This window comes from Lepisma saccharinum, chromosome 1, assembly GCF_977018435.1.
Source record: "Lepisma saccharinum chromosome 1, izLepSacc3.1, whole genome shotgun sequence".
Classification (NCBI taxonomy): domain Eukaryota; kingdom Metazoa; phylum Arthropoda; class Insecta; order Zygentoma; family Lepismatidae; genus Lepisma; species Lepisma saccharinum.
This window is the reverse complement of record NC_139229.1, coordinates 56,320,274-56,343,383: the sequence shown is the minus strand read 5'-3', so window position 1 is coordinate 56,343,383 and position 23,110 is coordinate 56,320,274. Positions and strand designations below refer to the sequence as shown.

Below are 23,110 nucleotides of genomic sequence, written 5' to 3'. Positions count from 1 at the left end.
AAATAAGCTCAATTACAAGCGTAAATATTATGATTTCTTTTCTTCAGAGCCGGCCCCGTGGCGAAGTGGTTAGCACATCGCGCTACGACGCCAAGGGGTACCGCGTTCGAATCCCGGCCTGGGCATTGTCAGTGTCCATTCATATCACTCATCCTCATTGTCGCGATTACTTCAAAAGTTAAGGGAAAGCCACGCTAAATAACAAAAATACAAATACGAAAGCTGACCAAAATCATTATGGTTATGAGAAGCCGTCGAAAGAATGTGAATTCATTTCCATCGTTGCGATTAAGATAATAATTGGCTCCCACTGGAGCGGAGACGCGGCGAAACTTCACCGCAGTGTAGGGAGAGTGGTGCAACTGAAATGTTTCCCTTCATTCAAAACATACACATTTTAAAAAATTGGCTTGGAATAAGCAAAAAATAGTTTCCAATATACAAATATTTGCTTCAATAGACCACAAACAAATTACTGTTCATCAGAAACAATTATTTTAGTAAGCGTGTACCTTTCCCGACCTCCGTGGCGGAGTGGTTAGCATATCGCGGTAAGATGCCAGCTGTCCTGGTATCGATTCCTTGCTTAAGCATGGGTGTTCATTGTGTTGTCTCAAACAGATTACTTCCAGTTATTGTGAGTAGAACTGTTACAGGAATTGCCGACCTTAAAATATTATTTCAATTTCAAATATTGTTACATTTAGAATCAGGAACTGAAAATAGTTATGATTGATTTGCTTTATTTTACTTCGCATTTTGTACCATTTTTGGCTAATTTGCGAAGATGTGGATTACTGATATGATGAAATTGATGAATGGACACCCACAAACATCCATGCCCAGGTCAGGATTCGAACCCAGGACCCCTGGCGTAGTAGGGAAATAATTACGAATTTTACATGAAGTTAGTTTTAAAATTCTGCTCTCTCTCCAAACTTCAAATAAACTAGGATTTATTTATCAAAGTTAGTGATCTCGTCGTGAAACGATATTTTATTCTACCCCGCCTCTCTTTTCTTCTAGCGACATTTTATTTACATATAAAATATGTATGTAGCCTATGCTCAGACTCTCAACGTGTTTGCCACTAATACAAAGTCTGGATATATCGTATACTACCGTTGAAGATTTGAAAACCAAACTGTTCGTGAATTCGTGATTGAAAGCCTCGTGGAACTCCAGAAAATAGGCAGATATCTTCATTCTTGTGGAACAAATTTAGACGTGATTGTAAAATTATGGATTCTTTCAATTGGTCTAAGTTATCTTTTGACCCGGGGTTGGTGCATAAATTCTAATTCCGAGTAAAAAAAGAAGGATTTCGTTGTCGATAAATCTGGAAAGTACTCCCAATTTTGATTCATAGTTACCTCTCTAATATTTTCAAAAATTGTAGTTACATAAATTAAGTCTGAATCAAAATTAAATCTGCCGGCCCCCGTGGAGGGGTCGTTAGCACTTCGCGCTACGACGCCAGGGAGGGGTCCCGGGTTTGAATCCCATCCTGGGCATGGATGTTTGTGAGTGTCCATTCATCAATTTCATCATATCATCACTCATCCCCATCTTCGCAAATTAGCCAAAAGTGGCACAAAAAGCAAAGTAAAATAAAGCAAATCAATCAATAAATGAAAATTAGACCAAATTCATTGAAAATTCTACCGTTTATAGGGTGATGCAGTGACTAAGTAGTGTAGACGTGTCTTATCCTGCATATAATCGTCTCAGGAAGAGAATTAAAACAGTTTTATTCGTGCAGGATGCGGCAGTGTGAAATCGATCACCTTGTTAGATCAAAATACTACAGCAATAGGGGTTACATTATAAGAGCGAGTAAGTTGAAAGTTCGCCAACCTTTCAACTGATCTCACGACCTGTCTGTAGGAACCGTTATGTGGCATTTTGTTCTAAACCGAGTTACTGTAAAATATGATTTACAGTGGTTTGAAGACCGAAGTGGACGCTGTAGTATACGAAAAACATGATGAGGTTTGATTTTTAACGGCTCAAATTGCCTCACAGTTTCAATGGTTGTACATCCTCCCTATATACTGGATCTTTCCACGTCATTTTCACATTTTTGGTGACTTGATGAAGCAGATGAAGAATACAAACTTTTTGGGGGAGTTGCCATGCTAGAAGTAGTTACACGAAGTATAAATCACCAAACAAGAGTTTGATATATGCTTGGAATCATTTGTTAGTCAGCAGGACAAGCATTTCAATACTAGTAAGGTAATACGAGGGTGTATAAAAAATAACGGGACTAATAATATTATTAAAGACTATTGGCTCTCTTTATTGAAGTTCAATTACACACTTTCAAAAAATAGTCTCCTTCTGAAGAGATGCTCTGATTCCAAAGTTAAAAATCCACTGTTCAAAGCAATCATTGAATCCAGTCATTGGCAGTCTGTCTGATTACAAATGGGATCCACGGAGCTCTTCCTCCAATGCTCCTACAGTGGCATCAGGGTAGTACTGCGCAGTGACTATAAACTGTGAAAGAACAACGTGATGATAAAACAATATCAATTTTGTCAAATAAACTTGATTGCCATGTCACTGTGGCTACAAATCCATGTCTGACACTAGAAATGCGTCCTAACCGAACGCTTGCCTCTCGAAAAGTGAGTAGTTCCACAACATTGGCGCTTATCGCACAACGTCATTCAAGGTCATGCCTCTCTGACAACTGACGGGCGCTGGCGCACGCATATTTCAACAGAATGGAACCAGTTATTATTGATACACCCTCGTACCTTCCGACATAATCCTCTTGTCTGAGTTCTAATTGACTTTACATTTTATGCGTAGATATATCGAAATCTAGGTAATGTGCCTAGTGTGGCACTTTTGACTTACCTGTTTGGAGGTGTTACATTTCGATATTACAAGAACTGATGTAATCACCCTGTTGCAGTTCAGGACACAAAATCTGCCGAGACGACAACCGTATCGCATGACCTCTTTGCCTGCGAACCGGAAACATATCTTGAGCATCTTTATCTCCGTGCTTCTTCTGAGAGTTCTTGAGGTGGTTTCGGATGGTGGTGTCCTTGGTAACCCGGTGCAACGTTTGTTTTTCTCCCTTTGTCGGACAAGGCGTTCAAAACATCTGCGAGTGACGCCCTTTTCTGTAGGCCCCCACGTTGATACAGACAAAAGAAGAACGAAAGAGGAAGGGGCGGGGGAAGAGGAAGAGGAAGTTCATATGTCCACCACAGTCGCTCAAGAGGTAGATCAACTGAAGACTCGTTGCCCTGGCAGCAGGTGGGAGACTTACTGTTTCCCTGGAGAAGAAAGACAAACTCTGGGATAAATATAAATCTGGCCTCTGGAAGATTGACTGAGCCACTGTGCATTACTCCCACACTTTTATCCGCGCTTCTATCCAGCCAGAATAATCTATATCCCCACACCGCCTTGCTCTTCAGATTTCTTCAGGCACTTGGAGAAAAAGATACTAGTATCATGTTTGAACTGAGAGACAGGCTTATTTTTTGGTCTTTCTGTTACTTTCTGAGTTTCTGGAAGAGTACTTTGAAGAATATTTGCTCAGAACGTAAAATCTATGCATGTAGTGTAGGTACCAATTACATGTGTACGTACTTTGATGTACTCTTGTCTGAATGTACACTTTTGAGAAAATTAGTGTTGTGGAATCATTAAGACGCAATCTAAAATTACGTGAAGGTAGCAGTTAGACATTTTGATTCATCTATGTGTGCACTTAGGGTTCCCGTGTAGCAAAGTGGTTAGCTCTCTCGCCTCCGATGCGTGCTGCCCGGTCCCACGCTCGATTACCTGTGGAAGCCCCAGTAATTTGTTCTGCACACACTGCTGAATGACGTGTGTGCAGGTGATGACATGATTCCAAGATGGCGTCGATGCATGAAAATGCTCAATGCGCGTTATGGCTTGCTGAGTTAAAAAATCATGTGTTTTGGTGCGGAGAAGGTTCAAGACAACGTTTGGAAAAACACCTCAAGCGGAGACAGTATCCAGAGATGATACGAAAAGTTTAAGGCTACGGGAAGAGTAGCAGAATTGCCACGTAGTGGGAGGCCAAGAACAAGTGACGATATGGTGGATCTAGTGCAGGAGAGCATGCAACGGAGGCCACATAAATCTATTAAACGAAGATCCTTGGAACTGGGACTGGCGAGGTCTACGTTACACAGTATGTTACGCAATAAATTACGGCCGTACAAATTGAGATTTGTGCACAACCTGATAGAAGAGGACTGTTACACGAGGAAGGAATTTTGTGAATCGTTAACCCGATTAAATTATGATGGTGGTGATGCCCTTCAGTCTCTCATTCATTTCTCTGATGAGGACACGTTCCATGTTTCTGTAAAGGTGAATAGACACAATTGCAATTTGGGAGGAGGGGGAGTTGAGAATCCACATGATTTCGAGACACATAAGTTGTGAGGAAGAGAACACGGTGAACGGCGCCAGCTACCCGAACATGTTACAGACATTCCTTGTCCTGGAACTTAAGGACTTAGTCGTCATGAATGAGGCTCACTTCCAGCAAGATGCTGCCCCTACCCCTCACTCACACACTTTGCCCTTGAAGTTCGTGAGTTTCTTGATGGTCAATATGGGGAGACATGGATCGGCCGCAGAGGACCCACGCCTTGTCCCGCACGGCCAACAGACCTTACGCCTTGCGATTACTGGCTGTGGGGACATGTCAAGCCCCAGGTGTATGAACAGAAACCGACAGACCTTGTAGACCTGAAGTGAATGGTTATGTATCATCAATAACACTTCAAGTTTCTATGAATGTCTACAAATGTCTACAAATTCCAGCGTATCTTTCGACGGCTAGTGTCCTTGTCTGCCAGAGCTGAAGTTCGCTTCTGTTGGATTCCTATCCACGTGGGCATCAAGGGTAACGAAGCAGCCGATGCTGCCGCTAAGCCTGCTGATGCAGACGTTGACGTTCTCGTCCACATTCTACTAGCAGAATATTTTCCACTGTTCCCTTCTTGAGACTTGGCAGACAGAGTGAAATGAGGTAAGCTTCGAGCTAGCAAGCCCACTACTGCTTGGCGTTCCTCGTGTCGTCCCTCCAGCCGAGAAGAAGTCATTTTAACACGGCTTCGAATCGGACACAGCAGTCTCACGTATCGTCATCTGCTGCAATGACTGTGCCCTTCCCTGTGCCGTACTTAAAACGTTAAGAATGTGCCGAATGTTTTTAGGTTTTTGAGAAGAGCAGGTCTTTTCCTCTGTTTCTGAGGTAATTTTTAAACTATCCTACCTTTTGTTAATGGGTTGTGTTGGTACTATTCAGATCTATTTACAACTTGCATTTTTAACCTTTCCCAATGGCTTTTTACACCCCTTTTTAATTTTGAGTTAAGGGTATTAGATAAGGGTTTTTTTCCCAACATACACTGAAGGGTACAAAATGGCCATGCATGCCGACGCACACAAAAATTTAAAATCAATCAATGGATCAATCAATGAAATTGATGCAAGTGTTCAATGCGGATTCCACCAGTTATGCGACACACAACATCGAAATTCGAGTTCCTGTCATACTTTTCTTGCGTAACACCCTCCAAATAGTGGTTTGACAAATGACAAACATCACCCAATTCTCTGCTTGCTCTGCTTGTTGATTTTTGTAGCGTTGAAACACTTCCCGCAAGCGATCAACATTTTGCAGGTTACGTGGTGGTCCTGTGTGTTTCTTCGCACAGAAACAACCAGTTTCAGTGAAAGATTTGTGCCACTGGTAAATTGATTTCCTTGTTGGCGCCGTCGTCTTGTAGGCAGTACGAAATCATTGCTGTTGCGGACTGTTTCATGGAACTTTAAGACACAGCCTGCTTTTTCTAGACCTGTGATAGTCGCCATTTTCTTTATCACTACTGCAGCGCCAAAATGACTGTGTTTACAGAAGTCTTGCGCATGGAAACATAACTTGAAGATTTTCTCATTGTTATCCGACAAAGTTCATTGTTGTGTGTCAGGTATTCTTTTCACAATAAACCTGATAAGTTGTTTACTCTATTATGATACACCCGGCATACACACACAGTGGCCGCCATCTTGGATAGCTACCTTATTGAAATGTCTGTTAAGGTAAAGTGCCCTAAATTCGTCCCCCTCTTTAACTTCCATGGAAAGTTCTGCAATTTTGCGAGAGCAACAGGAAAATCTTCAGAACGATTCAGTTGCGTACTGGCAGTGACGTAGTTGCTTTTTTCTGTACATTCACGCTTTAATTTTTCAAAAATAGTTTGTGTGAAAGCTTGCTACAGTGTAAAATCAACTTGAAACAGTTATATTGACGCCTCGCTGTACGTTTTTCATAATATAGGATTGATAATTATAGATTAGTACTTGCATATATTGCGTTCCAGTTGTCACAGCCATGTAGCTGTAGTCGTTTGGTCAGGAGCAGTCGCTATTGTTGTTATAACTGGAGTCCTAAATCCGTCCCCTTTGGGATTCTCAAATCCGTCCCGGGGACGGATTTAGGACCCACATTATGTATCTATCTTTTGATATATTTTATTTTTTTCCTGACCACTTAGACTAGTTTCGATTGATGTATGATTACTTGTCGACCTTTTTATAATGTGTTTAACACTTCTATGCCTTATTTTTTTAAAAGAAAATTAATAGTAATTAATAAAAAATATATATTAAACTTAAAGTTCTTTGAAGAAGGTGGCGCCGGGGGGGACTTTCGAGGGGACACGTGCCCTCCTCCTCAGTCAACAGACAAGCTACAGCCTTTGGATGTAGCATTTATGTTTCCTATGAAAACTCTATACGCAAAGGCTATAGAGCAATGGTTGGCCTCTAACCCAAACAGAATTGTGAGGAAACTACAAGCATCCAGTTTGTTCTGTAAAGCGTATCTTCGTGCTGCTACACTTGAAACTGTCATCAATGGATTTAGGAAAACTAGAATTCATCCGTTTGATCCCGATGTCTTTTAAGAGCATGACTTCATAGCTAGACAACTTGAAGAGCCAGAGGTGCCTGACAATGGAGGGAATGATGACAACGAGAATGCTCTAGCTCCACCTCAAGTGGCCAGTCCAGTAATCCAGCAGGGACCTTATTCTTGGCAACAGGAAGTCCAAATAAGATGTCTCTAAAAGCCTCTATGGAAAAGAAACAAATGGCGGAAGAGCGTCAGAAGAAACAGTCCCAATCAAAGCCCAAGAAACGTCTCATCATTGAAGATAAATATCAGCTTGGAACATCATGGACAAAACCTCCCAAAAAGAAAACGAAGAAATATGACTCAAGTTCAAGCGACTGTGAGGATGAAACACAAGTACCACTGGTGTCCACCGATGACGAGGATAGTTCAAGCGATGATGTGTTATGTCCCATTTGTGGAAAGCGTTTTTCCCAAGACAAGCAAGGAGAGAAATGGGCAAAGTTTTCGAAATACTTCCAGTGGTGCCACGAAATGTATTCATCTTCAAAAAAAGTCAAAACCTTTGTTTGCGATTTTTGTCTGGATGGGTAAAAAGATGTAACTTAAGTATAAACATGTTTCATCTCAATAAATTTATTACAAGAGATTTTAACACTGTTTTAATCAAATTTCCCATAAAATAAATGAGTAGATAAGAACTGGAAAGGGGGGACGGAAATAGAACCTTTTTTGAAAAATAAAAATTTGCGTTCCTTTAATTATTTACTCTTTTTGGTTAAGAAAGAATTATTTAGTAGAATCAGACCAGCAGCACTAGTAGGTATGGAGTTGAGTTGCTTCAATCAGTTGTTGAATTATTTTCAACTTTAAACAAACACCGAGTGGGTGTTGCAAGTTTCATCTGGTTCCTCGTTTTATTCCAAATATTGGAAGAGGAATGACAATCACAGAGCTGTCCAGACGCCATAGCCTCGTTAGCCTGCAACATGCTGTGTCCCGGGTGCACCACGCGAAAGAAAAAGTTGAATGTTAACTACCTTCTCAGAATTGGTATGAATAAGTTCCATCTTAATTTTCATCGGGATTCCTTCAGCTGATGCGAGAAGACCTTCACGACTCCCTTTTTCTAAAGCAGCGTATTAATACCCAAAAACCTGATGCGAAATTGAATAAAGATGAAGAAGAAATGGCCGCGGAGAACATGCTGTGACACAGGAGCAATATCGCCCTCCCAGAATCCACCATGCGTATCTAATTTGAGCCGGCGTTGTGTCAATTGCATATTTATCCGGCTGGAGGCAAAATTTTGCTACAGAATTTCGAGTCGACCGGAGATGACTTTTGAATTAAGCCACGCCAAGATTCAACGGTCGCTCTTTTATCAAGCTGTCAGAACGCGGCAAATTGGTACGTGCTGGAAGTCTGCTCCCCCGTTAAGTGACATGCAAGGAAAGGCAAATGAGGTTGAAAGACCACGTCTTGTAGCATACATAATGCTGTGAACGGGGCTACCTTTTCCTCTCTCTTTTTTTTCCTCCGGTTTCGGCGGGTGATGCTAAGCGCGGGAGTCCACTGGGTCGAGTCTGAGTGGATGCTTCCCCCCCCCCCCCCCCGAAACAATGAAATTTTCATCAGCTGCGGAATTAATGTTACGGTTGTTGATTTGCACGTCCACTGTTTTTTTCAACAATTATTTATTTATCGTGAAATATGATGGTAAGCAAAATGCACTCCAGTTGTGTTTCCAGTTCTGTAAAGAAACTTCTCTTTTGACCATATTTTGATCTTTCGTACCGTATTATTTGTCACTGTATGCGGATGATACCTGTATTCTTTCAGTGAGGTGCCTACATTAGAGTGACTATAAGTGAATTGATTGATTTTCTTTACTGTGTCTGATTGATTGATTTTGGTGTACTAAGTCTACTTTATGCACAGAAAGGCTAATCGGGACTGGACCTACAGCTTAAAGTGATATCCGAACCACAATGTGTCTCCATCGGGAATCGAACCCGGGGCCCCTTGATTACAAGGCGACGACGCTACCACTGCGCCATCGGCGAGGCTTGACTATAAGTGAAAACACAGGTAAAAGCACCTGCGCAGAAACGCGTCTCCTGTGCACCGTACTCATGAGAGGAGGGGAGGGGTAGAGTAGAGCAGGATTCCTTATGGCCCGAGTTGAACAGATGGAGGGAAAGGTGCGCGAAGGATTTTGGCCGAAGGTTCTTTTGTTTGTGCTCTATAGTTTTCAGCAAAGATGAATTTTATTCTTAAAATTGATTTGATTGATTTGTTTTATTTTAATTCGCGTTTGTGCCTGTTTTGGCTAATTGCAAAGATGAGGACGATTGGTGATGAAATATATGAAGTGACATTCACAAACACATATGGAAAACACTCATGTCTCATGGAGGGTCATACAGGCCATGAATCTAGATAGATGCCAGAGCATCGTTAATCTGCAAAATGCAGTGTGGAACTGATGCTGACATTTAGGTGTCTTAGGAAGTGTCACCTCTTACACCCCATGCATGAGCACTGCGGGGCCTTCCCGATAGCGCATTGGTAGCGTCGTTGGCTTGTAATCAAGGGGTTCCGGGTTCGATACCCGGTTGAGGCACATAGTGGTTCGGATCCCACTTTATACTGTAGGTCCAGTCCCGATTAGCCTTACTGTGCATAAAGTGGACTTAAAACACCAAATCAATCAATCAAGCATGAGCACTGCGAACATATCCACATTGGCCTGTGCCCAATTTGAGACTGCACAGGCTACTCACTCAGCACACACACACATGGATACTAAGAACAAGATAGAACTACTGGCCCTATAACAGTGATGGGCAACCCCTGTCCCCCTTTTTGTGTGATAGGGCGTTTTTGTATGCACGTGTTAGAGCGAGCAGCAGTAGTTGTAAGAGGGATGGAAAGAAGGGAGTGATACCGATACCGTCTCATACCGTTTGATATATATATATTTTTGGACATGAAACCAAGTAAAATGAACAGTTTTTTGCACCTTTTCGTAAGATTAGCACATGTATCCCCTTTTTACCCCCTCTTTGATGCCTCTGCACCTTTTCCTTCCTTTTATTTCATGTTTTGTTTAAAAAAAAATGGACAGAAAAATAAGTGATTTTCACTCTTCTTGAGCAGCTACATAAAATCTTGTAGTCTCATTTTGTAGAGCAGAACGAGAGCTATAAAATGGTATAATATAATCAATGCAGCCCCAATAGTTCCCAAGATAATGTAACAAAACCCGCGAGAGAAAACACAAACTTCAACAAAACCTATTCGGCAGAATCACAGTTCTCTCTGCGGTCCGCGCGCATTATATACAGAAGGCGCAGAAAAAAATAGCATTGAATAAAGGCATTTTATCAGCACCTTTTTGAGAACATTTTCAGAACCTTTTTTTTCTCTTTCGCGACCATAATTTTGCACCTTAAAATTCATTCCCTAGGCAGAAAAAACAGGAAGTGGAGCCGTGAAAATAAGGGTGTCTTTCCCCGCAAAGGACTCTCCAACTCCTCTGCTGCTTACTGCCTTCAAGTGCACATGGGACTCGATGTGCTGACCAAGTTTTTCTTAGTACTATTGACCATAAACCTGTTTTTTGTTTGCAACAACAATAGAAAAGCAACGCCGTTCAAATTCTTAGAAATTCCATGTTCCAAAATGTCGGTAATCTGTTCTTTGACAACGTGAATGCGTTTCATTTATTGCACTCATTAATCTTTGCTTCCTGCATTGATTATTTCTCCTACTTTGTAGTGGGTACTTCGTGATGATTGACACATGTTAGACTTTTGCTTTGCCCAGTTGATTTGCTTTGACAGTAAATACGAGTCAGAGTGAATCGATAACTAGTATCAACTCGCACCAAAACGGTCTTTGTATAGTTATTACCGGCGAGTTTTTGGAACTATATTGTTTTTTTCTCTACAAACGTGTTGTGTTTCTATTAATTTTTTTCTCCTAAATTAAAATATACTACTATGCCAGAGACCCTCATGGTGAATTCTGAGCCCGTGACCATGTGAAGTTAAAGCTTTAGGAGGGGAATAGGTGACAAACGTCGCCCATTTTATAACCACGCTAACTACTGCAAATTTTTTATGTATCCAGCTTAGATGTTTGTAACCCTTGGATATTTTACAGGACTGGCTGGCATGTCATTTCAGCAAAATCGGTCCATGCGTTTCTGCATGGCAGAGGTAAACAAATATTTCCTATATTGTGGACGCTTCAAATGCTGTAAATTGAGAAATATTGAGCTGAAATTTTTTATCCAGATTTGTATTTTGAGTTAAATCTGTTGCCAAATTTCAATATGAATAACTTTAAAACTGATTTATATTTGCATTTGAGTGAAATAAATTGCCATGTTTCAATATGAAGAACTTTAAAAGTGCTCTAGGTTTACATTTGAATGAAACCGATTGCTACATTTCAATACGAAGAACTTTAAAATCATAATTTATTTTACTTCGCTTCTCTGCCTCTTCTGGCAGATCAATACTTATGCATCCCACGGTACAATGCATCAGGGCTGTCAGTGCCATCTATTGATAAGTTGATTATTTGCAGGTTGTCCAATAAAACATCAAGAGCGCAGAACGTTTAGCGGATGTGGCGTAAGGGAAGCAGGTAATGAATATCACATTGGTAACATCATGCGAATTTCAGACCGTTTCCGTCTAACCAATCAGAGCAAAAGGATTATACATGAGGAGTCAACCAGCTGGCACGCAATGGAATTGCAACTCCTTTGGATCCGTGTTCCGTCCTATCCGTTTCGACCCATCTCTTAGAATTACGGGTTTTCACATTTAGCAATTCTTTGAGGACATCGGAGTAAGTTATTTGACAAGCGTAAGCGCAATAATGGGTTCAGGAGATTTTCTTTGTTGCTTCGTGTGACGTGTACCCTATCCAGAATCTGCACGGGATGGGTAGGGTTACAAAGACCATCCTATTCATTCCAAGAAACATGTTCTGAGCGACTTGGTAGACCACCATCAATTTCACCTACATGTTTACTCTCCAGAAGCTTAGCAACTTTACAAAGTTTTTTGGTACCGTGTGTTTTTCTTTCTTTCTTTCCGAACAGATCTCGGAATTTGTCTCTAACCACTTGCACGCGTGTTCCTTTTAACTGCACTAACGTCCTTCACTGTTTTGCAAAGCAGTTGTGTGGAAGTTTTCAGTATTGTTATCACGACACGGGAAACAGTAAAAAAGAATACGCCGATAAAAGTGGAGGGTATGCACACAAAATGTATTATACAGACACATAGCGATTATGGATACACCAAACACCATGCCTATACACCAACTCAAACAGCAACACCAAACCTCCTGACTATACTTTGAAGATAAGATCAGGCAAATGATCTCCATCGACATAACCTAATATCCCAGCTCTAGGGGTTAAATTACTTACAGTTTGTATGGGTGGAACCGTAAATGACATTTCGCAATCCGACGCACCGAACCGCGACTAATGTGCCGTGTTCTTACATTGCGACGGAGCGAACTTTGGACACTTTGCTCGAGAGCACGGACTCGTTGGACATTCTCCGGAGTTCATAATTTTGTCTGGGACCTCTCGTAGGGGGCTTCCTATTGGTGACCGAACCAGCTTGACGCCACTCTTTTACCCACGTAGACATCGCTCTTCTGTCTGGAATTGGAGGTTTTGTACTAATTGGGAGCAATGCCCAAAATTGACCTAATTGCGAACAGATAAAAGTGAGAAATAATTCCATGTCTTATTTCCGAACACATGGAACTGAAAAACTTGTTTTCAAAACCAAATAAGGGTAATGACCTGGAGAAACAGCGGGTTTGACTAGCAACAATAGCCAATCTCATTGTCTTATGGCCGGCCTTGGTGGCGGAGTGGTTAGCAGATCGCGCTACGACGCCAGGGGTCCCGGGTTCGAATCCTGGTCTGGGCATGGATCTTTCTGTGTGTCCATTCATCAATGTCATCATGTCATCACTCATCCCCATCTTCGCAAATTACGCAAAAGTGGCACAAAAAGGGAAGTAAAATCAATCAAATCAATCGATCATTGGTTTATGTTAGTCTTCCGCTTTGTAAATGTCTCCAAGTTCATTTCACCCTTTTATCCTGTAGACGTAGTCTGACTTGCATTCCTGAGTTAATGTCCTAAAAACTTCTTAGTGCCCAAAGAGATGTGGAACTGCTTCAACAGGTGGCATTGAACTAATAATGTATTAACAGTGAAGTGATGGAACCATATAATCAATGGTGAGCTAGGTAGGCCACGTACAAGAGTAGGAGCTGATGATAATATTAAAGGTTGAGACGCAAAAATCTAATGATATGGTTCTTAGTATGAACATGAACCTGGAAGGTGAAAAGCGGAATAAAAAAAGTGTTTTTTTTTTACATTTTTTTTACGAAAGGATGGCGAGGAACGCTAACAAATATAAGGAGATTGGTGATATTCCTAAATGTTTGAGAACAGTGTCATATGTTTTGAAATGTAGGTAAAGTTAACAATTGTATTATTAATTGACGAAGCTCGTTTCAGTTAAGTATTTTGCAGTATGTAGTCGTATAACACTTTTAGTATTAAATTATATATACTTTGGCGGCAACTTTAATCATGTCGAATTTTTATGTTCTAACTGTGATCCACAAGACACTGACCAGTCTCAAGTGTAGAACTGAGCACCTTTTCAAAAAATCGTTTAAAAGGCCCAGAAAGTTTGAGAGGAAGTTGTAGGTCCTAAGGCAGAAAAATGTGCTTACAATTAGGACAAAGCACGTCGAGGTAATATAGTGTTATTCCTGTTCAGGCAAAATGTGTTCGCAAATAGGACTGTTTGGAATTAGGACGACGCCGAATTGGACAATGGCGATTATTTTCACAGCTCAACTCTCTTCAATGCACGTATGCCTCCATAGCATGAATACACATCTGCACTGGCCAGTCACTCGACCAAACAAATGGCAGACCCTTGTGTTATACTTGGTCACGACAGATGGCGTCACTGCTCTTTATTTTCTGCAGGGTTGCCGCAGATTATGGAACTATTTACCGTGATCCACTCTGTATGTGCATGACTTCAGGTGTTGTAATGAACACAATGTACAGCTCGACACAGAAGCGTTCTGTTAAATCAAGCGAGAAGCAATAATGTTTCAACTCCCATGAGTACATTGCGAAATCATCGCTTCTTTCCACTACGTTAAGGAACCAAATACGATAGGAAAAATTTCCTGATGCAATTCTTGTTTGTCTTCCAGGAACCAAATGGCTCCTTCTCTTTCTGTTTCAGTGTCTATAATTCCTCTTTTGCATGCTGGGAAAAACCCCTTACACGGGAAATAAGGCGTGTAAACGATTTTCCATTTTGTTACCGAGCTTACAACATCCAACATTAATCGACCAAAACAGAGCAGGTGACGAAATACCTTTTGAGAGACGAACAGGATTCTTGAACTTCCAAAGAAGCTAATTTTCTTTCCTCCTTTGAGAAAGAAGAGCAAAAAACATAAATTGGTCAATTCCTTTCACCTCAGTTCCTTGTATACCTTCACCCTTTAAAGATTCAGTTTTTCTTCTCACTTACTCATTTTTTTTCCACCTCTGAAGCTCACCCGAAGAGAGCAATGCTGGCAAGCGGACCTTTCCACGACGTGAAGACGTTGTCAGAAACAGCTTAATTGGATGCGAGTTTCATTAAGTTCGAGTTGATCGAGCTGCCATGTTCTTAACCGCTACTTTTAATGAAGGCGTTGCAGTATGCAGAGCGCTTGCCCGGTGCGTCATGTCGTGGGTTGTGAAATAATAAACGCGAGCTGCTTTCTCGAGCGGAGCGGTATCAATATTAAGTCGCGTATTGATTTAAACATTAGAAGAAAAAGTTTTCCTTGTATTACGCGAGGAGGTAGTTTCAAGTTTTCCCCTCTTTCTGCTTCCTTGGTGCTTTTACACAGTTTCAACTCTCGGATTAGCTGACCGTGAGAGCTTTTGCAACTTGAATGTTATTTCGCTCGTAGCTCGCCTTTTCGTAGTATTAATATAACATTGCGGCTATTGTAATCTGCAGATGAGTACTACACATGCGCGTGCAGTTTAGCACGGAATAGCACAAGGAGCCCAATGAGGGTGTTCTTTGCATGATGCAAATAACAAAAAGAAGCCATTTCTCAACATTGCTGGCCGTACCCTCTCAAAATACTGACCTATCGTGGATAGACAAACCTTGGATAAGCTTGAGCCAAAGGCTCGTTTCTTTCCTTTATACCTCAATTTTCACCACTTCCCGGGTTCGAATCCCGGCTTAGGCATGGATGTTTGTGAGTGTCCATTCATCAATTTCATCATGTCATCAATCATCCCCATCTTCGCAAATTAGTCAAAAGTGGCACAAGAAGCGAAGTAAAATAAAGCAATTCAATCAATCAATCCACCACTTCCTTTTGAATACGTTGTTTTCTCACCATTTTTGGTACAGTTTGTTTACTTCCCGTTAGGATTGAGTGAAAGTGGCATAACAGTGTCGCAGTAGTCGATAACTATTGCTGTGTGTTGATTCGTAATAGTTCGGAGTGGTTCTGTTTATTAACGGATACACATTTAATAAACATGAGACTGGATGTCTGTGCTTCCTTGTATATGGGCGCCCGCAGGATGGGTCAAGGGGGGGGGTCACTTGACCCCTCTTTGGAATAAGGAAAAAATGCTCACTTCTTCTTTCTTTCTAACTTTTATTGCAACTCTTTTGTCTATTTCTTTCCTTGTATTTCTTAGTATCTTTCGACCCTCTTTTTTTAACAGCAGGTATTCGTTCGTGTGTACTAGGAGTGCCCATCCCCCCCCAAGGCTAATAAGGCGCACCCTCCCCAAAATCATGTCATACGTCCCCCCAAATCATATCATTCGCGCCCTCAAACCATACCGTAATCCCCACAAAGTATATAATTATTACGACAGTGTGTCTACCGAAAATAACTTTTTTCTTAGCGTTACTGAACACTCTATTTGATCTGCTCCTTCTCCCTAGACAAGGGTGCAAATCACTCAAGGCCGACCCCAAAATCGTTCATTATAATCCCCCCAAAATAATTTGGATGAATACGTAATAATTGATGTATATTTGAATGAAATACAATGTTAAACTGTTTATATTTTTTAATTGTTCGATTTTCGAAAAATTTTAAAGCTAGCACATTGATTGGTTAACTGTAGAAAATTAAATTATGTAAATATGCATATAAATAGTGTTTGTGAGTGGGTTTATAAAATTCACAATTTAAGTATTTAACACAAATTGTTACACAACTTAAGATAAAGATAGAAAATTCATCCTTGGCAAACATGCTCCAGTCGCGTGACCGATTCAATTATTGTTTCACGAGACATTACAGAACCCTAGCCAGAAATTCTTAAGCTTAGGGCGATAATATAATACGGTTCCTTTTTGAAAGAACTCCCCTCTCGTTTTCCTTGGTAAATATAATTATTTTAGGAACGCATAAATTACGTGGATTTTATCTTCAGTGCAAATTTACTTGATAAAGTAAAATTTTCCTGTGACAAGATGTTAAAAATGCGGATTCGATATATTTTTGTTCCAAACGATGCACTTGCTTTAAATTAATCAGTATACCAACACTAAGCATTATATTTTAAGAAGTGGCGTTATTAATGAATATCAAGAATATCGGTTATGTCTTGTAATGCAGCTAGAGTATAAAATTTCACATTCACCTCAGTAAAACGCCAAACACGCATCCTCGCAACACAGCACTACGAGCGAAGCGAGCAAGAACATTTTTGCATGTATCTCTTAGCAGGCTTTCAAGAATATTAATGTAAGGGGGTGTCAAGAATTTCTTAGGATCCAGAGATATTTAGCCTTTTCCAGCTTCTCTTTTGGCACGTTCCTGGTCGAAAACGTATGGATACCATATCTCCAAAATTTAATGTTCGAACTCTCTCTCCACTACAGAAATCCCTTGACAATCTAAGATTTAACACTTTATCAAAAACTTCCAATCTGCTTTCTTTAAATGTAATACTCAATCCTACCACCAACATCTCAATACCAATTTTAGACTTACTGTTGATATTGAAGAGAGGATATTGTCTTCTCCAAAAAAATAATTCTCAGTTTCCACACCAGAATTTCCGCAACAGTCTAAGACAATAGTAACACACAATAATTGGACGTCGCTGCTCACATGTCAATGAAGGCCTAATATATAAGAGTAGGATACCCCCTCTTTGATAATACCCTTAAACACATTCTTTTCTTTTCTCATGGATTAAATATGGTGCATTTTAAGGTCTAAATTTTTTTGCATATATTTTGTAAAAATATGTAAATGTTGAATTTTATATTATTTGAAGGGAAAAAGTCCCCCCAAAAAATCTCTATGGCGCCATCCCGCCCTGTGGGCATCCCATGGTGGATACTTCCTCTCATCTTGATCATTTATTTCCATGTTTTCTGTCCCATTTTCTGTTTCTTTTCTTCTTTCTCTCTATCGATCTTCTGATATTTATCTTCATTCCCTCTCTCTGTCTTCATACCTTTCTTTCTTCTATATAACTCTCTCTTGCTTCTCTGTTTCTTTCTCTCTCCCTCTCTTGCTGCTATATTTGTTTCCTCTCTCTCTCTCGCTCTACTATTTTTTTCTTTCTCTCGTTTCTCTATTTATTTGTCTCTCTCACGCGTCCCGCTCTATTTCTCTCTCGCGTTGGCGCTTCTTTATTTCTTTCTTTTCCTCTCTCTCTCTCTCTCCCTCTCTGTCTCGCTTATGTATTTCTTTTTTTTCTTCTCTCGGTTCTCTTTCTTCCTCTCTCCCTTGCATTTCTATATCTTTATTTTTCTCACTCGCTTTTCTATTTATTTCTCTCCCTCTCTCGGTTCTCTATTCTTTTCTCTCTCCCTTGCTTTTGTATACCTTTCTTTCTTCTTTCTCTCTCACTTTTGTATTTCTTTCTTTCCTCTTGGTTCTCTCTTCCTTTCTCTCTTCCTTTCTCTCTCGATCGCTTTCTATTTATTTTTATCCTCTCTTCCTTTCTCTCTACCTGGCTTTTCTATATCTTTCTTTATATTTTCTCTCGCTTTTCTATTTCTTTCTCTCCTTCTCTCGCTTCTCTCTTCCTTTCTCTCTCCCTCTCTGTTCTCTCTTCCTTTCTCTCTCGATCGCTCGCTTTCTATTTCTTTTTACCCTCTCTTCCTTGCTCTCTACCTTGCTTTTCAATCTTTCTTTATTCTTCTCTCTAACTTTTCTATTTGTCTCTCTCCCTCTCTCGGTTCTCTATTATTTTCTATCTCCCTTGCTTTTCTATACATTTACTTATTTTCTCTCTCTCACTTTTCTATTTCTTTCTCTCCTCTGGGTTCTCTCTCCTTTCTCTCCCCCTCTCTCTGTTCTCTCTTCCTTTCTCTCTCGATCGCTTTTTTATTTATTTTATCCTCTCTTCTTTTCTCTCTACCTTGCTTTTCAATTGCTTTCTTTATTTTTCCCCCTTACTTTTCTATTTGTTTCTCTCCCTCTCTCGGTTCTCTTCCTTTCTCTCTCCCTCTCTGTTCTCTCTTCCTTTCCCTCTCCCTCGCTTTCTATTTGTTCCATCTCTTAGTTCTCTTCCTTTCTCTCTCCCTTGATTTTCTATATATTTCTATCTTTTCTCTCTCGATTTTCAATTTCTTTCTCTTCCCTCTTTCCGCTATCTTTCTTTCTTCCTCTCTCTCTTTCTCTCTCTCTCTCTTTATGTATGAGTGTGTGTCTTACTTTCCTGTCTTTTAGTTGTTATTCTCTTTCTGCCTGGTTCTTTAATTCTCATCCTTTCTCTCATTCTCTACCGCTCCTTTCATCTCTCCTTTTTCTATCTCTCTTAAAACACTTCTTTCTTGTGATGATATATAAATGTCAGTGTATCAAAATTAGAACACAACTTGTCGAATTTGACACCCTCCTGGTTCTGCTTGTTCTTACCTCCAGCACGCCGGTGATTGAGATGACTTTCTCTTCAGGGTTTGCGCGCAAGATCTCGATTGTCACTTGCCCTTCGCTTAGCCTCGTTTGCGTTTCCCGTTGCGGATTCTGTCAAGATAATCGGGCCCGAAACACAACACAAGCAAAATTAACAGAGAATTACCTCCGCGCTTACTAATGGCTAAAATCCCCCGAGCGGGTATTGTTTCAACTCCGGCGAGTCGAATCACGGCGATCAGCGGCAACAGAGGAAGGGAACGAGTTAGGAAGTCGAGATTATGGACGTAGATTGAAAACGCATAATAGCTTCGAAAACGAACGGCTCTCGTTTGTCTGCTAAAAATTGCGACGTGTGCGTGTCTATTTTGTATCCCTCCCAATACATGGGTTGTACTGAAAATTTCTAATTGCATTTTCCAATGGATAATACTCTGTTGAGGGGAAAGTCATTGTACAACATGAACCCCTGACCTCGTTTTATGTATCCCGACGAAAGGAAAGGAAGGAAATGAAAGCAAAGAAAAGTAAGACAGAGAGAAGTTTCCCTCTCTAACCTTTTCTCTCTATACTTCTCTTTGCTTCCATCATCTTCCTTTTTATATTGCTCTTTCCCCTTCCTTCTGTCTCTCTCTTTCTGTGGAGAAAGGAAAGGGAAGGAAAGAAAAGTAAGAAGGAGAGCGAGAGGAGAGAGCGAGAGAGGTATTTCTCTCTCAGAGAAAAATGACAGAGAGAAAGAGAGAGAGAGAGAGTTATTTTTCTCTCAGAGAGAACAGAGAAACACTGTCGACCTCTGTCCATGAAATTTTCATAGGGAACAATTAAAAAATTAAAGAAGTTATTGAAAATCATCCTGTATTATGTTCTGCGTAATAATATCCGAATGTTGTATTACCTAAATTTCAAGATATTCCGCAATAAGTCTATATTGCAAAGGCTTATAAGGTTATAAGTTCACTTCACGGAGAGACCTTCAATAATTTACTTCAAGTGTCATGTTACAATAGTCCTTCAAAGTACCTAATGCCCGCTTTAGATGGGAGCTTTCCTTGAACATAATTGCTACGTAAATGCTTCCAAAAATCTTAACAGAATTTTATAGCAGACAATACCTTACACGGAAACATTTCATGTAACATTCTGGATAGCATTTGCAATTGCAATGCGAAGCGTGCAGAAATCACTATATAATACATATACACCGTTTTCATTCAATAACTAATAAATTTAAAGAGAAAAATATGTAATACACGATGAAAAATGGTTATGTAATTAATGGGATAGCGTGTAACAAACTGAAACTCTCCACGTTTTTTTGATAAAAATAAGCAACCACCATATTTATTGAGATACAGTAAAACCTCGTTAATCCGGACTAATGGGGGGATAAGTTGACCAGTTTAACGAATGTCCGGATTAACTTAAATAACCTAAAAAGACAGTAGAAAGTGCATTAAAACTCCGTTTATAGTAACAAAACACATCTATTATGGTGTATTTAAAGGCCATAGGCCTAAATACACTATACAGTACAGTACAAAGTCTGCGGGAAACAGAATTTTATCAGTGGTTGACTGCCTTTTCTTTGGGAAGTTCTCTTGTTGACTTGTAGCAACATTTAAAACCTTGCATTCTTCTTCTTTTTTTTGCCTTTTGCCTGTCCGCATTAAGCGAAGTCCGGCTTATCGAGGTCCGGATTAACGAGGTTTTACTATAATTCTGTCCATGACCCAGTGCTCGATGTCTACAATTGAAACAACAGATGCATTCTTCTATACGTGTACTGTATACTCTATAAAGTATGTATTTAGCATCGTCATTGATTTGTACCTAAAAGCATTTGGTAGGAAATGTTTTTTCCTCTCGGTTGAATAGTTATCAGCTTTTAAAAGTGTGAAGTGATACATTGTTTACATCTCACTCGGCCGCTATTGAATCTGGACTTGTGACACCCTCTTCTGATTGGCTATGCTACGCGAAATGCTAAGAAAATTAGCACCGATACTCTATCTGTGAAATATGCCATGCAATATACTATAACATCAAAATGATGAACTCGAAATGTTATGAAAAATGTCAGAGAAAATGCTTTCGTCTATACCCTGTCCCAATTATCTCTGGAGCAGGCGAACGGAAACAAGTCTCTGCGCAAGTAGTGACACGGGACGGCTCCACCAATTAACATGGAGGTGGAAGCGACTGCGGGTACCAGCCTTCCCAGCAGCGTTTACTGCTTTGCTCTGCCCACCCAATTTCCTCCACTTGTCTGACGCTATGCGCAGCCTTGCTCCAGAGATAGTTCGGACAGAGTATAGCGAGTCTATCCTTCGAGTTGAGCTGAGTCGCAGAGAATAAGGAAATTCGAAAGAAATTATAAATTTTTGATGTTAAAGTTAAAGTTCAGCTAATGGGAAAAAATATCAAACAATATCCGTAAGATTGCAATCAGGAAATTCCCCCATTTGCTACCACTTTCAGAATCCACCCTTTCTATTTTCCGGCACACAATACTTCACGAAACGAGTCCACGTTAAAAGCTACCTGTTCAGTACCAGCATAACAAAGACAGGGCCGGGCTGTCCACAAGAGTAAATACCCTTATCGATCTGAAAGAAGATAAAGGCTTGAGTAACGAAGCACTGTGGGCACAGGAGAAAACGCACAGCTTTGCCTGCACAAGCAGCAAGTTAATACCCGACAGCTTTATTGCACCACAAGTACGGGCAGCTGTGTAGCACGAATAGGGTTGCAGAGAAAGAGGGAACTCCTGAAATCACATATGATGATGAAAAATGTTCGCTTTACATATGTTTTTCACGCATGCTATGTACGGGAGACAGAAATATAAACACAATATTTCTGGTAAAGGCATTTTAACCGCCCCCTTTCCTCTGAATTTGCTTCTCTATAAAGTTCAGAACTTAGCCTAAGTTTTGTCAAAGTCCTCTCTATTCCTGATACAAGCCAAGCTATTGATTGATTTGCTTTATTTTACTGCGCTTTTCTGCCACTTTTGGCTAATCGCGAAGATGAGGATGGGTTATGACATGATGGAATTGATGCAGGGACATTTCACAAAGAATGCCCATGCCCAGACGGGATCCCTACCGTCACAGCGCTCTGTGATAATCACTCCGCCACGTAGGTCGGCGCAAGACAATCGAAATTGGAACAGTTTGCAGTGCGCCTCCGCTGGAGATTGAACCATGAATTACAAGGTGACAGCGTTACCACTAAGCCATCGGGCAGGCCCTCAGAACTCTTAGAAAATTAAAGAATGTGCGAATGAAATATGTAGGTTGAAAAATATGAAATAGCTAACAAAAATGCATCCTTGGATAGAAAACCAATTGTATCTCTGGATCCCATCATGGACCAAGTTCATACCTTAGCACGAATAAAAATACGAGGGTTGTATGAAAATTAACGCATCCGAAGTTAAAACTCTCACGGATTTGCATCTAAATGCCTACTTTGTTTCCACGAACAAATTTTCGTTTTCCGACAGAAGAAAACCAAATGCGAGTTGCAAACGCTATTCTGTGCTTTGTGATTGCATACGCGTGGGATGGAAAATGCCATTATTTGAAGGATTGTAAGGTTATCGAGGAAAGCTGTTCTTCTTGATGCCCTCTACATACTGCGAAAGTTCGTCTGTGCAGTACGGCAAGACTCTGCTATATGTCGCCTGGGCACCAGGACGTGTGATCTCAGTTCTGCTGCTCGCCCAGTCTCCGAGCAATGTGAACCGGAGGATAATGGAGGTCGGAGCGGGGTACTGATCCCATCATCTCCACTATGACTAAAATCGAGACTGTCGTTTCCTACATACATGCATAAGTTTTGAGTATTTAAGTCCACCTGAGTCGATGGGATTTTATTCAACGGTGCCAATCGATACTTTCCAGTCGTTTTTATCGTTCGCGATGTCCGAAAAAATGCTCCGCGACACTCGCGGATTCTAATTATTCTGGAAGTTAAGCAAATTTTGAAGTTCATCTTGATTTTGTATTATTATTATGTGGAAACACTGTGTTTTATTATTACTTAACAGGTATTTTCATGTACTGATGTAATATTTGAATTTTTTGAAGCAAAACTCTGATAAATTAATGCTTATAATTGCAGTGGAAAACTCATCCACTAATATTAATTAATATTTTGAACAACATTTATTGTTAATATTT

The 23,110-nt window shown here is 40.4% G+C and overlaps 1 long non-coding RNA gene across 1 annotated transcript in view; it reads right to left on the bottom strand.

Annotated features, from left to right (window-relative positions):
- Positions 1-2,372: 2,372 nt before the first annotated feature.
- LOC145994181 (uncharacterized) overlaps positions 2,373-23,110 on the bottom strand; it is a 36,409-nt gene continuing 15,671 nt past the window's right edge. The window contains exon 2 of the long non-coding RNA XR_014442322.1: positions 2,373-2,502. This is a non-coding gene — a long non-coding RNA (uncharacterized LOC145994181). The remainder of the gene's footprint in view (positions 2,503-23,110) is intronic.